Source organism: Saccopteryx leptura, chromosome 6 (assembly GCF_036850995.1).
Source record: "Saccopteryx leptura isolate mSacLep1 chromosome 6, mSacLep1_pri_phased_curated, whole genome shotgun sequence".
Classification (NCBI taxonomy): domain Eukaryota; kingdom Metazoa; phylum Chordata; class Mammalia; order Chiroptera; family Emballonuridae; genus Saccopteryx; species Saccopteryx leptura.
Genome location: NC_089508.1, coordinates 184,478,542 through 184,498,102, shown reverse-complemented (window position 1 = coordinate 184,498,102; position 19,561 = coordinate 184,478,542).

Below are 19,561 nucleotides of genomic sequence, written 5' to 3'. Positions count from 1 at the left end.
AGCAATATATGAAAAAAAAAATCATACACCATGATCAAGTGGGATTTATTCTTGGGAGGCAAGACTGGTACAATATTCGCAAATCAATCAATGTGATTCACCACATAGACAAAAGGGAGGAGAAAAACCACATGATAATTTCAATAGATGCAGAAAAAGCATTTAATAAAATCCAGCACCCATTCATGATCAAAACTCTCAGCAAAGTGGGAATACAGGGAACATACCTCAACATGATAAAGGCCATCTATGACAAACCCACAGCCAACATCATACTCAATAGACAAAAATTAAAAGCAATCCCTTTAAGATCAGAAACAAGGCAGGGGTGCCCCCTTTCACCACTCTTATTCAACATAGTTCTGGAAGTCCTAGCCACAGCAATCAGACAAGAAAAAGAAATAAAAGACATCCAAATTGGAAATGAAGTAGTAAAACTATCATTATTTGCAGATGATATGATATTGTATATAGAAAACCCTAAAGTCTGAGTCAAAAAACTACTAGACCTGATAAATGAATTAAGCAAAGTGGCAGGATATAAAATTAATACTCAGAAATCAGAGGCATTTTTATACACTAACAATGAACTGTCAGAAAGAGAAATTATGGAAGCAATTGCTTTTACCATTTCAGCCAAAAAAATAAAGTACCTAGGAATAAATTTAACTAGGGAGATTAAAAACTTGTACTCAGAAAATTATAAAACATTGATAAAAGAAATCAGGGAAGATACAAACAAGTGGAAGCATATACCATGCTCATGGTTAGGAAGAATAAACATCATTAAAATATCTATATTACCCAAAGCAATTTATAAATTCAATGCAATACTGATTAAAATACCAATGACTTACTTCAAAGATATAGAACACATATTCCAAAAATTTATACGGAACCAAAAGAGAACACGAATAGCCTCAGCAATCTTGAAAAGGAAGAATAAAGTGGGAGGTATCACAATTCCGGATATCAAGTTATACTACAAGGCTATTGTACACAAAACAGCCTGGTACTGACATAAGAACAGGCATATAGATCAATGGAACAGAACTGAGAACCCAGAAATAAATCCACACTTTTATGGATAACTGATATTTGACAAAGGAGGTAAGAGCATACATTGGAGTAAAGACAGCCTCTTCAATAAATGGTGTTGGGAAAATTGGACAGCTACCTGCAAAAAAATGAAACTAGACCACCAACTTACATCATTCACAAAAATAAACTCAAAATGAATAAAAGACTTAAATGTAAGCCATAAAACCATAAGCATCTTAGAAGAAAACATAGGCAGTAAGCTCTCTGACATCTCTTGCAGCAATATATTTGCCAATTTATCTCCAGGGGCAAGTGAAATAAAAGACAGGATAAACAAATGGGACTATATCAAACTAAAAAGCTTCTGCACAGCTAAAGACAGTAAGAACAGAATAAAAAGACAAACTACACAATGGGAAAATATATTTGACAGTATGTCTGATTAGGGGTTAATAACCAAAATTTACAAAGAACTTGTAAAACTCAATACCAGGAAGACAAACAATCCAATCAAAAAATGGGCAAAAGAAATGAATAGACACTTCTCCAAAGAGGACATACAGATGACCAATAGGAATATGAAAAAATGCTCAACATCACTAATCATTAGAGAAATGCAAATTAAAACCACAATGAGATATCACCTCACACCAGCCAGGATGGCGTTCATCAACAAAACAACACAGAATAAATGCTGGTGAGGATGTGGAGAAAAGGGAACCCTCCTGCACTGCTGGTGGGAATGCAGACTGGTGCAGCCACTGTGGAAAGCAGTATGGAGATTCCTCAATAAATTAAAAATCGAACTGCCTTTTGAGCCAGCTATACCACTTTTAGGAATATACCCCAAAACATCATAGCACTGTTTGAAAAGAAGAAATGCACCCCCATGTTTATGGCAGCATTGTTCACAATAGCGAAGATCTGGAAAAACAGCCCAAGTGTCCGTCAGTGGACGAGTGGATTAAAAAGCTTTGGTACATATATACTATGGAATTCTACTCAGCCATGAGAAATGATGACATCGGATCATTTACAACAACATGGATGGACCTTGATAACATTATACTGAGCGAAATAAGTAAATCAGAAAAAACTAAGAACTATATGATTCCATACATAGGTGGGACATAAACATAAGACTCAGAGACATGGACAAGAGTGTGGGGGTTACGGGGTGGGAGGAGGAGAGGGGCACAAAGAAAACTAGTTAGAAGGTGATGGAGGACAATTGGACTTTGGGTGATGGGAATGCAGCATAATCAAATGTCAAAATAACCTAGAGATGTTTTCTCTGAACATATGTACTCTGATTTATCAATGTCACCCTATTAAAATTAATTTAATAACAATAAAATAAATTGCGAAGAGACGTGTTTATATACTTGCCTTTTATTGGTGAATAATGAATGAAACTACGTTTATCAACAATGACTTTTAATACTATATTACTAAGAATTTCTATTATTCTTATAATTTAAAATTGTACAGCATAATGAATCATTATCAAATCACCAAATAAAAGAAAAAAATTCATTTACATTTCCCTTTAGAATCTTAATTTTATGTCACTTGTTCATGTCCTACTATTAAAGTATAAAACCTTGAGGCCAGGATATGTAATTGACAAGCAATTAGGAAATCTTTTGTAATAATCTGAAATGCTTGACTAAAACAAGCAATTTTGTCATGCTGTCTATTCATGTGTCCTGATGTATTGAAATTAAATGGTTCTGTAAAAGTAAATCAAAAAGAAATAGGAACTCCTTATAGAGTTATCTATTCTACAAATATCCACCTAGATAAAATTGTTGTAACCCCAATTACCAGTCAAAATATATGTGCTGAAGAAAACAGACACATACAGTGTCTGTCTTCACTTCTCTTTACTTCATATAAGAATAGGTATATAATTTTTCTATATGATTAAGAAAAAAAGTAAATTAACACCCTTACTCCAATGAACATTGGCTCCTATATCAGTCATACAACAAAGGTACCAATAGGTGTGACATCTAGGTTTTCTTCGTGTGAACTCAAGTAATGTTTCTGTACTAAAGTCAACTCACTTAAATTCCTATAGCTTGAATTTGTCCAATATCTATACTATATTAGCTTATACATACTTCATATGTGGCATACATATGTCTCATCACATAGGTACTTTTCAGGTCAAGCTTGAGTCCTTGACCCAAAGAATCAAGGGGATCAGAAGCTTAGGGAATTAGACATATTGTACTTGGAAACAGAAAGAAAGAGAAACAGTATCTCTTTTCTATTTCCTGCTCAGGAGATGACAACAGTGTAGAAAAATATTGCTTTTGGGGGAAGTTCATCTCATTCTCTCTGCCTGACGAATAGACATTGCAGCTAGACTAAATTAGATGTTGTACATTCTAATCTGGACACTGTCCACTGTCTCCCTCAATCCCTATATTTCTATGACAAACAATAAAACAAATGGCAGGGATACTTTCAGTTAGTGATTTAAATGATGGGGAGTGTTTTATGAACAAAATCACTGTTAAAAGTAGTTAATTTTAAAACCGTAAGAATAGTATGGAGTACATAAATCTTCAGTTTTACCCATTATTCTCTTACAAATATCCTCTTTTCTCTAGACCAGCGGTTGACAAACTTTTTCTATCAATGGCCAGGTAGTAAATATTTTAGGCTTTGTGGTTCATAGGTCTCTGTCACAACTACTCAACTCCACTTTCGTAGCATGGAAGCATAGAGAATTTGCAAATAAATGAACATGGTTATGTTCCAATAAGACTTTGTTTATGGACACTGAAACTTGAAGTTCACATAATTTTCATGTGTCATGAAATGTTATTTTTCTTTTCATTTTTTCAGACATTTATTCTTGGCTCATGGGTTGTACAAAAAACAAGTGGCAGGCCAATGTCACGGAACGTTGTTTGCCAACCTCTGCTCTAGACTGTATTCTCCATATGTCACACCAAATGATTGTTCTTTTAGCTGATTTCTATCACTGGCTTCCAGTCTAATTCTGAAGATAGTAAGATAATAAACACATTCTTTCTCTTCCCTTCTCTTTCCCTCCCCTCTTTCTTCTCCTCCCTCATTCCTCCATTCCTCCATTCCTCCATTCCTCCACCCCACCCTAGATCTGCTCGTTGCCATGGCAAGAGTGACTTACACCATGTTCCACCGTCCAACAGTCTCAATCCCCAACTCTCTCTGAAAGGTGAAAAGAACTCTTCATTCACTAACAGGAAATCAACATCTCAGAGGGGAAATAATATGGGCGTCCGGAAGTATCTCCAGGAATATACCCCCCCCCCCCCACCAAGAGAAAAGAGTGTTCCCTCTAAGGTGCTTTCTGTATCTTTGCTTTAACATGGCTCCTGCCACAGTGAAGTCGGCTGGGTGATGGGTGCTTTGCTACCTAACCCTGCACAGCCCCCTGAAGGCAGGTTCCACTAGTAGAGGGCCTCCTACGTAGGAGACGATAGGAAAGTTAGCTCTGAACTAAGGAGGATGGAGCCATTCCCCAGGCAGGGAGTCTTAACAACATAACCTGCAGGATATATAAAATCGCTAGCATTGTCATTAGGATATAATTAATTCTACACACACACACACACACACACACACACACACACACACACACAAGAGGGAGAAAGGATGTGACCAAAACCATGCGGGAAACAGATGCAGCTCAACTCGCCGATCAGCAGAGGGGAAACGCGAGCACAGCCACTTGCATGAAGTAATTGGTTCTCATCAGACACAGAATAAATATCTCTTTTTCTTCTCCTTCCCTTCTCCTCCCCCCTGAAGCCCCTGGGCCTCACTGAGCAGAAATGGCAAATATTAAACTATTAGAAGCTACATACAGTTCATCATTATAAAGTGCTTAAAATATTAAATCTTTTGATCTTGTATTAAAAATATTTTCTCAGATTACACACTATCTGATAAACAAGTTACCTTCTTGTCGCATTTTCTTGTACTTCCCATCTTCCCCTCTTCTACTTGGATAATTTGCTAAACTTTTAACATATTACATATCGAAGCTACAGTCCTTTTTTCTTTTCTTGCTTTTATTTGGGGATGGGGCTGGTGGTAGGCAGGGAAGAGAATTTTTTGTGGTTTCTGCTCATTTCTTCTCAGGCGATTTTTGGACCTTCTTCTGAGTAGCCAGAATATATTCTATTAACATCTTTTACACAGAGTTTATAGCATGGAACATATTTGGCATTCTTTGATGTTTGTATTCCCCTAACTCTCCACATTACAGACAGCTCACCAGTTTGAAGGTTGTGTTAACACTGTGCACAGGGGTTAAACTGAGAGTAGGCATGCATGCTACACTTCTGTTGTTGGGGCCACGTACCACCATTACCCCTACCTCCAGCAGTAATTCCTCCTCATCATAAGTGCTTTCAACCCCTGCCACCTCTGGGGGACATCCAGGACTGGAGTGTGCTATTTAGACCACAGTCAATGATTGGCTCAGGAAATGGTCATGTGACCAAAACTGTCCAATGAGAGAGAATATCATGATATTTGTGGATACCATGCCCCAGATAGCTAGTCCCCATTGTTACAACCACCAGGGGCAGACCTGTCTGATAATGGAGCTAGTAACTAAAGAGAATAGTGGAGCCAAGAGATCAAAGGGCAAAAAGAAAGCAGACCTTTCTGACAGGAGGGCCCAGAGCACTTGAACCCAGTAAACTGTTTGCCTGTCTGTCTATCTATGTTCGGTTTCCCCTTACTTTCCACAACTATCACCGCCATGCTTCATACCGATAATCCCTGGTTATAATCTCCCATTCACTATATTATTTGACCAGACAAGAGGATTTCGCACCATTTCAAAAATCTTTTTAAGAGGGTAATATGCTGAAAACCATGTCATAATGAGACGAGTCTGGGAGATGTGTGGAGATTGGGAGAGGCCAGACCAGATGAGGCAGAACACAGACTCAGCCATCCAAATGGGATTTGATGAAGATCAAGTCAGAGAGGAAACCCGACTGCTGCCCTGTCTCAGCTCACAGAAAGAAATCCAGGACATCGCCTGAGGAGATGAAGCAATATAAACCGGAAAAAGAACACAGAAGGGTCCCGCCCATTTCCTTTAAGACCTTCCGCTGTTCTTTTGTGGGGAACAAGCATTTACCGGGTACCAGTGAAAACCTAAGTGGCACGGATGACATTGGGGGCCAGAGGGATTAAATATAAAAAGCATCTTCCATTTCTAAAGTTGACTCGTGTCCTTTCTCCCGGTTTAATATCTTCAGCTAAAAATGCAGACAATACAGAGAAAGGCGAGAGCTCTCTCAAATTTTACTCTAAAGATAACCATGTACTCTGTCCGAGCCGCAATATTTACAGGACGCTTTCAGTTTCTTTACAGAAGCTAAATTATGAGTTTTCTGTTATTCAATTAGTTCGCACTGACTCCTAGAAGCCAGAGTTCAGAGCTGAAAGCATGGTCAAATTCTTGAGATATTTACATATATTCATCACAGCGCACCCTTTAAGATGACATCAATTAAGAGTAAAATATCTTGAATCTCACTGTGTTATGATTGGAGATACCGAATAACGTAGACTCCGGCACAACGGTGGAGGTATTGGCAGCATATAATACTATTCTGAGCATTTATAGAAGGACAATGGCAGGCTCCCTGAGAGGAGCATTAGAAAACTGATGACTTTTTCTTTTCTCTGAGGCTACAAAGGGGTCATCATCATTAACGGTAACTTCAGTGTCCACAGTGTGGTGCTCAGTGAGATCCGATTGTCTGGATGGCGGAAAAAGATAGAATATAATAAAATTCATTCCTGTCTATGCTTGTTTAACTTCCTTATGAGCTCTCCTAAAATTTCTGCTAACTGGGAGAAATTCTTTACAAAAAGGAAGACTCGGGTATATTTGCCATTTTGTTGAAGAATCGTTATTTAGCAGTCATAATCACGGAACTTTTGTTGAATCCTTAAACTTTACAGGTAAATATGCTATGCCATGTATTTCTCTTATTCTTATTAGCTTTATTTTACAGGTGAGGAAACTAAAGCTCAGAGGGGTTAACTAACTTGTAGAGCTCTTAAGTGGTAGAGTTAGACATTACTCAGGCAAATCAATTTTCAAGTCCAAGGTGCGTCAGTGTCTGGAACTAAGATGTGGTTGTAAACCCCATCAGTCTTGCTCCACTCTCCCCGCTGCAGTTAAACTGGGATCTCTGTGAGGGCAGGAGCTAATTCTTAGTCATCCTTTGTTTTTTACCCACTCCAGAAATCTAGTGGGGGACGGGGACAAGGCTCTGGAGAAAGGTATAGTGGCAATCACAGAGTCATCATCACACCACCAGCATGTTGCCTTCCTTACTCTATATAACCACTTCACAGAAGAGCCACTAGCATTCACATCAAAATAAATAATAAATAAATAAAGATAAAAAGATCAAGAAGACTAACAAATATCCCCATGGTGACAAAGCCAATGTGTGATGGTTTGAATTCAGAATGGCAACACTCCAAAGCCCAGGTCTTCCACTCCAGCTGATAAATTATTGAATGAGTCTATGACAATGATTGACCTTGCATTCCATCCATCACTTGGCATCTCCAAGTCTGGTGTCGTTAGCCCTAATTTTGTCAGGATTTCTCTCTCTCCCTAGTGGGAAGGGGAGAGATGCAATTGTATAAATACACACACACACACACACACTCACACAAACAATGTGTTGTAGTTCATTTACACTGCATTGCATTTCAAATACGAATCTAGCTGGCAGCTAAAATCAGATCATGTATCTTATAGGAGGCTTATGCTCTTCATACTCTTCAAAATACCATCACCTAAAATGTGGACAGACCATTCATTGAACAAGGGATGCCACCATGACTGGAATCTTTAAAGTGGAACTTTTGAGAATTTAAAGTTAATACTTTATTGGTTTGCTATACAGAAAAGAAGTTGCATAAATGCTTCATGAGCCGAAACGAGGGAGGATTCTGAAGTGAACCCCTGTCAGCTTCAAATTATACATCATGATTAAGCATGCTACTGTTTGCTGAAAATTAAATATAGAAACAATTGTCAGCTTTTGACTTGTCGAGTGAAAGATGAATTTTTATAATAAAACAAGGAAAGGATAATGATTAGAGTCAACATTACTGGGGTTTCTCCATCCTAGCCATACATGTCTTCTCATCCTCACCATTCTACAAAGTGAGTGGTCTACCCATTATCCCAATGAGGAGGGAGAGGCTCCCCATTGTGAAGGATGCACCCACGCTGCTGGAGCTGGTAAGAAAGAGTGGCTCATACGAGCCCAGGTCTGTCTACCCCCAAAGTCCATTTTTTAAAACATTACCCTTCACTGGCTAGTACCTTTTGGTATAACAGGCAAAAATTATTTTTTCTTTCCTTTCCAATAAAACAAACCACAACCACATCAGAAAGAAGTAGGAGTGATAGCTAGATTTTAAGTGGAGTATGTGTCTAAAGAACAGGCTGAGATGGACAGAAAAAAAAGACATTGTCCACAGAGAATCTGGTTACTAAAAGAAAGTCTCTCCGAAAAAGGGACAACCCCTTGGACTTGGAGAAGGAAATTAGTGATGATGTAAGAGATGAGAGAAGAAAGGATAGACTTCTTACCACTTGGCAAACAGAAACTTGGGAAAAGGCCAGGAAAATAAGATTTTAGGGATAGAAGCAACAAATCAGCAAACTCTAACAGATCAACTCAAAAACAGCAAATCAATGTTAAATATGCACAATGCACAAAATGTATCCTTGAGCGTTGAAACAGAGGTGTCATTAAAACAGTGACCTTCTAAACCAGTGGAGAAAGGCTATGAAAATTAAAAGGTCTGAACTAAGTTATCCAACAGCTTATAATAATTTTTAATAATAATAAATAACATTTATTGAGTACTGCTTGTGTGTCCAGCCTATGCTAAAGCTTTATATTTATTAACTCATTTAAGTATTACAACAATCTTATAGAGGAAGTAATGGTATTATCCCAATTTTATAGATAGAAACTTGCCCCGGATTACAGAATTAGTAAATGATTGAGATGCAAATTCAAGCCCATCACACCTTCTCTCCCATTGCAAAGTACCCTTGACAGATGCAGTTGCCTCTACTCTTAAGATGTACTTGTATCAATTTTTTAAAACTTTTCTGCATCCTACCTTGTGGTCATTTTTTAGTGATGATGATCCCCCACTTCAAAGAAAAACACTTGACTTTTATCTGCTCTGATTTATTGGGTTTATTTACACATAAAAGAAAATCTTTTTTTGGAACAAAATATTTTTTTCAAAATAAGTCTGAAAATGAATGTAATAGATCATTCTTAGGGTTGCTTACTCATACGAAGGGTGCTTTATACACTTCACAAAACTCTGCCAAAAAGGTACAATAAGAAATGTATTTTCATTTAAAACGGTAACTTGCTGATCTATGATCTAAATCACATTAATTCAAATTCTGCCAATTTGAAATTCATTGACTTACAGAATTTCAGAAATGAGCAAATTAGAATGATAAGTAGGAGTTTAGTGTGAATATTTATCCTCCTCCGGAAAACACATTTGGGGAACTTAAAAAAGAAACAAACAGAAATCTTGTAACTGTTTACAAACAGGATGCCAATCTTAAATGATTTCCCATCATTATTAAAAGTGGCCCTAGTGGCCTCTCTTCCTCCCATTCATTTGGGTCTCCTGAGTACCCAACAAGGACGAACCTATATTTACCTGTAGTATACTTCAGCTGAGACTTTTTTTTGTCTCCATAGATTTGTCTGAGAACGGTGAGTCTGGGATGCAGTTTAAATCATCTAAAATAAGTCATTTCATCATAAGAGCACACAAGACCCAGTAAGTCCTAGGAAGCACACACAGTTGCAAAAGTGGTATCGATATGTATTATTAGTCCTGAATAGTTTCAGAAATTCTTCCTCTGACTTCTTAGGATAATGGTTCCATATTTTGTTTTTTTTTCCTGCAATATATGTGTGTGTGTGTGGTGTGAGTATATATATATATACTGTGTCATAACTGAGTTTGGGAAACATGAGGTTAAAAGAAGCTAAACATCTTTCTTTTAGGATTTCTTGAAGCATTTAATATGCTAATGTGTGTGGTAAATATCCAAGAAGTGGATTTTATAGGCACTCTTCCCCAAACTGAAATGTCATTGTACACATCTATTATTATCATCTGAAATTCTTTTTCACAAAACACTATTTTGGAAAAAAGCTGCTCTAATTTAGTCATGATGAGAGAAAATGAGAAGTGTTTTTTCTTTTCTTTTCACTTTTTCTGGTTTTTTGGAGAAGTATTTTCCTGAAAAATCATTGAGTTGCTTATGATAACCTCATTCCCAAGTAGCCAGTCTGAAACTGGCCATTGGCCATCACTGCTTTTGTAAAAAAAAGAAAATTAATTGCATTTAATTGGGTTTTGAAAACCTTTGGCATTTCTTCTTTGCGATGCTAAGGTACCGTAGAAGCTTCTCGGTTAAACTTTTAATGCTAAACTATTTTTAACATTGTCTTGTCTGCCTTCAAAACACTCAACCAAAGACACTTTCTCTGACTGTCCAGCATCCTCCCCAACTATCTAAACTTGCGTGAGTGGACATTTTAGCAAGAATGTCCTGTTGACTGCACTTTGTTCACTTATTCATCTGTTCATTCATCAGTGCCCAAAATTTCCATGCACTAGATTACACCCTAAAGACATAAACGATGCATATGGTGGACACAACCACCCTACCCAAGGAGTATCATCTTTGAATGAGGGGAAACAGATCACTAAGATGAGGTGTTTAAATCCGATGAAATCAATACACTGTTAGTGGCAGGATGGATCCAAACAGAAGACTAATTCATCTGGGTGATTCGGGAAGGCTTCCCTGATGTGAGTATCCCCAAAACTGGGCCTACGACAAGCGCCATTAGTATGCATTCCTTAGTCAAGTGAAAGGCGTGTATTCTGGGGAGAGAGGAGCGGGAGGTAGGGGGTGTTCCAGACAGAGAGCAAAGGAAGTAACACAAGCAGAGATGGGTGAGTGCTTGGCTGGTTGGAGAAACTGAAAAATAATCCCTCGTGGGGTCGAGATCAAGAAGGGAAACAGAGATGTCTGGGGAAGTAAGCAGGATCAGATTTTGAGTCAAAATGTTTTAGTCATATGTCCCTTCTTTTTTCCTCAAATGCCCAGCACATGACAATGACCTTGCTCATTCTTCTTCCAGTTTTCCTCTCTAAAATGCTTTACCTAAGTTCCATCCAGGCAGAAGCCGCCCATCTCACAGCAGTTGTGCATTTCACGGAACTACTGTAAGAATCTCTAGCATCCCTACCCACCAAGAGCAGTCCATGGCAATTCACACATAGAAATAAAAATTGCAATGCCTGCGCTCTCCCTCCAAACAACCTAGAAGGGTTGAGGGGAAAGGTTGCAGAATTGCTGAAGGTGAGAGGGAAAGCCTTCAATATTTAATACAAAACGATTAAAAATAAAAGAAGGTTCTGACATATCTTGGAAAATTTTTATATCTTATCCACAAACAGCTATTTTAAGAATGTCTCTCGATTCTAGGAATTTATCCAAAGAAAATTTTAGGACCAGTGAACAATGGTGCACAAGGATGTTCATTAAGGCCAGCTTATAATAGCAAAAATGTCAAAGACAAGTTCAAAGTCCTTCCAAAAGGCATCAATGTTTAAAAAAAATCATGGCTTATCCACACAAAGGAGTACCATGCAGCCATTAAAAATAATGATGTAGACCAAAATGCACATTGATATCAAAAGGAGACCATGGCATATCATTAAATGGAAAAAGCAGGTTGCCAATAAGCTGGTATGATATGGGTTTAGTTACATAAATTTTTATAAATACCTAGTCAGAGAGAGAGAGATTGAAAATAATTGTCACCATAACGGTAACAATGGTTAATTCAAGGTAAAAGATTGTCAGATGATTGTTGTTTTACTTTTTATATCCTGCTGTATTGTTTGATTTTCTTTTTTTCCCATTAATTTGAGAGAAAAAGAAAGAGGAAGAGAAAAAAGAGAGGGGGAGAAGGAGAGACAGAAACAAGAAAGAGAGAGAGAGAGAGAGAGAAGCATCAACTCATTGTCCCCTAGTTGCTTCATTTAGTTGTGCATTCAATGAATGCTTCTCATATGTGTCCTGATCGGGAATCAAACCCACAACCTCGACATTCAGGGATGACACACTATCCAATGAGCTACATGGGCAGGGCCTGCCTTGTTTGATTTCTTTTAAATGATGTGCATACTTTTATGTCAAAAAACATTTTGAAATCCAGTATAATTTGACTTTAAAAAAAATTCTATTTTTTTTTTTTTTGTATTTTTCTGAAGCTGGAAACGGGGAGAGACAGTCAGACAGACTCCCGCATGTGCCGGACCGGGATCCACCCGGCACGTCCACCAGGGGCTGACGCTCTGCCCACCAGGGGGCGATGCTCTGCCCCTCAGGGGCGTCGCTCTGCTGCGACCAGAGCCACTCTAGTGCCTGGGGCAGAGGCCAAGGAGCCATCCCCAGCGCCCGGGCCATCTTTGCTCCAATGGAGCCTCGGCTGCGGGAGGGGAAGAGAGAGACAGAGAGGAAGGAGGGGGGGGTGGAGAAGCAAATGGGCGCTTCTCCTATGTGCCCTGGCCGGGAATCGAACCCGGGTCTCCCGCACGCCAGGCCGATGCTCTACCGCTGAGCCAACCGGCCAGGGCCAAAATTTCTATTTTCAATGGACAATATAGTTTAATATCTTAGGGCAGGTAGCTCATCAGGCCAAGCAGTTCTCAAATATTTTTCTCCTTGGCCATATCTGATTGCAGTCTCACTTGGGACCTCTATAGATAAGACACAACCTGCGGCCCTGGCCCCCTGGCTGCTGTTTCACTCCCTCTCACGGCTGATCCTGGATAGAAACTGCTCTGTTAAAACGATTGATCTGACATGCCCACAGGGAATGAAAGATCTTCACAGGATATGGGTCCTAGGATTGGGAGACACTGGTAAGACCACAATGACAGATTTGACTAGTACTAGACAGTATGATAAGTGGGTTTTTCCCTCATTCAGGAAAAAAGAGCTTAAACCTCACAAAAATTTTGTTCCAACAGATGAGTTAATACATGTTTCTCATACCAGTGATAAGATTTTAAATGTCAAACTGAGTTCCATAAAGACACACCTAAAACGAATCCAGCAAATGCAACCCATTCCCATCTATATCCTATCCATGTACGTTCGACTGACATCCTGTGTCTGTGTGCTTAATTTTCTTCTCTGAGATAATGCCTCTGGCTTCCAGAAAGTTCACAAGCTTCAACTTCTTCAAAATCAACTACCAAATCTTCTCAGTCCGAAAGCTGTCCTTCATGCTCCCTCGTGGTTCAGAATGTGGCCCTACCCTGGATATCCTCAGCACTTTCCTGTTCAGTCTCCTCTCTATTCATTTGTACATCTGGGTAATGTTGTTTTCTGGGGGTTCCCTGTCCAGCCCATTTCTCAAACACTCAACTTCCGTGACAGTGGCGTATTTGCAGATTACTGAACATAAATCCTGTTTTCTAATCTGGCACTGTTCCTTATCATACTCTTCTACAAACACAACAGTTGTGGTGATGGGCTGACTTAATGTTCCCCTCAAAATCCATATGCTGAAGGTTTAACCTCCAGGCCCTCCAAATGTGACTGTATGTAGAGACAGGGCCTTTAAAAGGTAATTAAGTTTAAAAAATGAGGCTGTTGGGATGGGTCCTAAACCAGTCTGACTGATGTCCTTACAACAAGAGAAAATGTATAAACAGCTAGAGAGCAAACACAGAGGAAACACCATGTGAGGAGGCAGCCAGCTGTAAACCAAGGGAAGAGGCCTCAGAACAAGCCAAACCTGACAACACCTTGATCTGGAACCTTTCGCTTCCAGAACTGTAAAGAGATAAACTTCTGTTGTTGGGGTCACCTAGTCTGTGGCATTCTGTTGGGGCGGCCCTTGCAAACTAATACATATAATGATCTAAATCCCAATCCTCCATTAACACTGAAAGTTAAGCTATAAGAAAGAATAATGTCTTCACATAAATTAATTCAAACTTATTTATTAAGCAATCTATTTTGAGTCTTCCTCCACAGATTAGGGAGAAATTTTCCCCTTGGTATTTCATGTAAGTTAAAAAGAAGTTGAAGTTGGAGTCACAACGGTTCTACAGTTTCAGTCCTGGTGAAAATAATTAAAATGAGGCAGAGCCTCTCCTGGTCACAGATGTTCTTCCCCAAACATTTAGAAAACTTTGGAGGATAGAATTAAAGGACAGATGCTCAATAACGTATCATGTAGCCAACTGTGGGCCAATTCAATTTTAGAGTAAATGCATTTATTCAAATAAAATAAAAGAGGCAGAAGCCCTCATCCCCATCCTAGAGCTGAAAATGTCTCCAGTTATTCCATCTGTGTCTCCGCCATGGGTTGTGGGCTGTAGAAAAGGCACTTCAAGACCAGGGCATAGTGACTGAGTGAGCCACCCAGCGTGAGCCACCCAGCCCTAAGAGTTAGAGCAGCTACAAGAATTGAAAACTCTCACCTTTCAAATTAAAGTATTGTCAACAGTGGTAATGATATTTAATATACTTTAGATAAATCTTTTGATTGGGAATAATATGTATGTAAAAACTTTTTTTCTTTTTTTGTGGCAGAGACAGAGTCAGAAAGAGGGACAGATAGGGACAGACAGACAGGAAGGGAGAGAGATGAGAAACATCAGTTCTTCATTGCAGTTCCTTAGTTGTTCATTGATTGATTTTTCATCTGTGCCTTGACCGGGGGGCTACAGCAGACCGAGTGACCCCTTGCTCAAGCCAGCGACCTTGGGCTCAAGCTGGTGAGCCTTGCTCAAACCAGATGAGCCCGCACTCAAGCTGGCGACTTCGGGGTCTTGAACCTGGGTCCTCCACATCCCAGTCTGATGCTCTATCCACTGCGCCACCACCTAGTCAGGCTATGTACAAACTTTTGACAGGTGTTTAACCTGTGGTGTACCAAAATAGCCATCACAAAAGAATCAACATACCAGTTATACTTTGATAGGCAAAGTTTTCTTAAGTTCACACACACAAAAAAAATCATAAAACATTATAAATTTAAATTCAATAAAATTAAACATTTCTTTTCAAGGCACCATAGAGAGAGTGAAAAGATAAGCCATAGACTGAGAGAAGATAGTCTCAGTTACATCTAGGAGATAAGGAAGCAACTTCATAAAGAGAAGACAACTAAGCAAATAACCCCCCCGCCTTCTTATAATGAGGGAGAGAGACTCGAACAGCTATTTCAGAAAGGAGACAAAGAATATATATCCAAATGAGTACTAAGAATGAAAGACAGTGTCCGCCATTCTACCACCCTTAGACATAAGAGTAAACAAATCAAATCACAAATGGGTACTAACATATTCTCCCAGAATGTCTAAGTTTCACAAACTGAGAATATCAAGTGTTGGCGAGACTGTGAGGCAGTGGAAACCATTGTTCATGGATGACTACCACAGAAAAACAATGTTGAATGAAAGAATCCAGATTCAACAGAGGTCATATGGAACAATGCCATTTATATGGAGCTAAGAGAAGGCAAGAGTAATCTCTGGTGATTGAAATGTAGTACACTGGAGATAGGGTATTAATTAGGGATGGAAGTCATGAAACCCAGACAGAGAAAGGGTTTAAAAAACAAATTTCTAATATAATGTTGGTAAGCAACACCCTATGTATCTGTGTTTTTGGATCACTTATTATAAGCAAGGCACTGCCTGCTAACACCTGGATAAACAGCATTTGTTTTTATCCTCACCTAGGTCGTGGGAAGTAAGTAACTTTATCCCATTTTTACAGATAATCCTAAAGTCAATCAGCTGGTCAGTAGAGAAATGAGCTCTCAGCCCCAGTTTCTCTATTTGCAGGGCACTACTTTTCCGCATACGAGATGGAATAGCCTTCTACACCAAATACATACATACTATACACTGTACTATACATACTAGCTTTGGATAGCACACTATATATACTAGCATACTATAATGTTATAGGGAACATCACACACTGCTATTGTTTAATGTTTTGCGTTTGCCACTAGACCGGTGTTTCCCAACATGGGGCCCACGCCCCACAGGGGGGCAATTCCATAGTTAAGGGGGGCAATTTGAAAATGGACTCAACACGACTTTAACTCTTTCGCCCCAGGCCATTTAAATGCAATGCTAGACATCGGTGCCAAATTTAACAAAAAATGCAATTCTTAAATAATTGTGGTAAATAATTATTAAGTACAATTTCATTTGACGAGACCAAAATATCAACTGGGTGATTGGCGTCGTCAAGTAAACTTCATCCTGGGTTCACCGCAGAGCATGCCATCTGCCGCGGGGAACCCCGGACGTTTTAAAAACTCGCTAAACAACGCAGTTATTCTCACCTAATTGGCCCATCGCAACTTCTGTAGTGTTTCACATCATTCAGTTGGTGTTAATTTGAAATAAGTGTCAGTCAAAACTGTTGTAAAAGCTCGTTGATTTAATAAATATACATATATATATATTGTATAGATATAATTGGTAAGTATTTGTTTTTATTTTTATCAATATTAAACTCTTTATTAAGTACTTCTTGCATCAGGGCTTGAAAGCACTAATATTTTATAAGTATTATTGGGGCTATAATAGTGCATGCATGACAATTTTAATTTTAGAAGCATAACTTTCCAGAAAATTTTGTCAAGTGGAAAAAATATAGATACCTTTTGATTTGCGGTGGTAGTGTAGTAAATGTATTATATACATTTAAATAAATATGAATTTTTAGTATACGTTTACTCTATGTCACATTGAATATATTTTAACACATATTTTAATATTATTTTTAATTGATCTTATTTTTATTTCTTATAGCCCATAGTAAAATGAGCGGTGCAAGCAAGAAAAAAACTCGTCAATATTCGGAGGAATATTTAAAATTTGGGTTCATACCCACTGTTCACGATGAGCGGATTCCTTTTTGTCTTTTATGCCAGCAATGCTTGACCAATGAATCAATGAAACGAGGTCGTCTTGAGGCACATTTGAAGGCGAAACATAGTGCTCATATTAATTCAGATTTGAGTTACTTTAAAACTTTAAAGAAAAATTTTGAAAAAAGAACAACATTAAAGTCTCTATTTACTGCTCATACTTCAACTAATAATCGTGTTCTTGAGGCTAGTTATCAAATTTCTTTATTCATCGCTAAAACTGGAGAAAATCACACTATAGGAGAGAATTTAATAAAACCGTCAATATCAGCATTTCTTAAAACGGTTCTTGAAAAAGATGACAAAGATGTAAAAGCTATGCCACTCAGTGACAATACTGTTAGCAGAATAATAGACAAAATGAGTGAGGATATTGAAAAACAACTTATTGAAAAGCTGAAAACAAGAAAATTCTTGCAAATGGATGAATCAACTTTGAGAGACAGTGAGGCAGTATTGATAACTTACGTAAGATATATTGATAAAGGACATTTTGCTGAAGAAATGTTGTTCTGTAAAAGATTAGAAAGCACCACTACCTCCAAAGATATATATAATAAGCTAAAAAACTACTTAGATGTCAATGATATACCAATGAAAAATATAACATCTTGTGCTGCAGATGGTGCTCCCAATATGATGGGCAAGAAAAATGGCTGCTTAAAATTGATGAAAGATGCAAATCCAGAAATGATTCTTGTGCATTGTGTTATTCATAGGGAAAACCTGGTAGCTAAAAACATCTCACCTGTTCTGAATGAAGTATTACATACAGTAATAAAGTGTGTTAATGCTATTAAAGCTAGTGCCAAATGTGAGCGTCTTTTCAAGCTATTTTGTGAAGAACAAAATGAAGACCATGTGAGACTTTTACTTCATACTGAAGTAAGATGGCTATCTAAAGGAAACTGTTTGAAAAGATTTATGAAACTGTTTGATACTCTTAGTGATTTTTTAAGCGACAAGCCTGAAATGAAGTATCTGTTAACAATAGATGGTAAAGCATTTCTGAGTTATTTAGCCAATATCTTTGAAAAACTAAATATATTAAATAAGCAACTTCAAGGAACAAATAAAACTCTTGTCGATGTAAAAGCAAAGATATTTGGTTTCATTACCAATATTCAGAAACATATTAACAACAAAAACTTTAAACAGTTTCATTGGCTCCAAAAATGTGAAGTAACTGATACCGCTTTACTTGTTATTGTCAATCATTTGAATATTCTATCGGCTGATTTAAAAGAAAGATTTTCTGATTTAAAGCAAATTGACTTCCCAACATGGATGATGCAGCCAATGTTAGTGGATTTGTCTGATATATCAAATATGCAGTATCAAGAAGAACTCGCAGAATTGCAAAATGATGAGTCAGTTAAAGCTTTATTTAATATCAAAGGAGTGATGGCATGGCTTTGTGAGGAAACAGAAATCAAATACCCAAATTCAACCAAATGTGCAAGAAAACTATTGCTACCGTTTCCATCTTCATTTTTAGCTGAATGTGGATTTAGTGCTGTAAATGATTTACTGGTAAAAAAAAGAAATCGGCTGGATATAACACAACGTGGAGACTTGAGACTAAAGCTGACCAAATTGGAACCTAATATAAAATCTCTGTGCAGCAAGCATCAAGCGCAAGGATCACACTAAATTAAAATAATAAATTAATATAGAAAAATCTGTATTAAAATTATTTGGAATTTAAATTTATGTTTTTCATTATATGTTTTGAAATTTTACTTACTGTAGTAGTTTTGTTAATAATTTCATAGTGATTTCTTCCTAGAACCTATCATTTATGTTTATTAAGTGAACAAATCAATTTTTTAATGTTAAAAATTATGTATGTTACATAGGGGGGGACATAAAAATTTTAGAAAGGTTAAGGTGGGGCATGGCACAAAAAAAAGTTGGGAAACACTGCACTAGACGCTAACCGCCCACAGGGCCACAGTTGTATCTATCTCTGTTTTATTGTTTGACCCTCCCTCAGTAAGAAAGCAGCCACAATGGGTCCTAAATCAATGATGTGGACAGTGGCAGGAAACCGGTCCCCAGAAGCAGGGGCATGGCCACCTGGTGCTGTGAAGGGAGCCTCCCGATACGTTTCAAAGTAGAGCTCATGTCCAAAATCAAAGGCAGACTTTTGTGAAACAGATGACTCGACCATCATCAGTGACAAGAGCAGCAAGCTTAGGCAGAACAAAAATGTGCTCAGCAGGGGTACCAACAGAGAATTCTCCATTTCCCCAAACGTCTGGGGATTAAAAAGCGCTGACATATCTGGGTCTGTAACAAACAACCATGAGATTCATGGAGGCAAATGGAAAACAACTCTGCACTTCCAAGAGGGAGGTTTTAAAACTAACGGCTGCACACTTTCCAAGTGGACTGGAAAACAGTGTTTTTAATTTTTAATT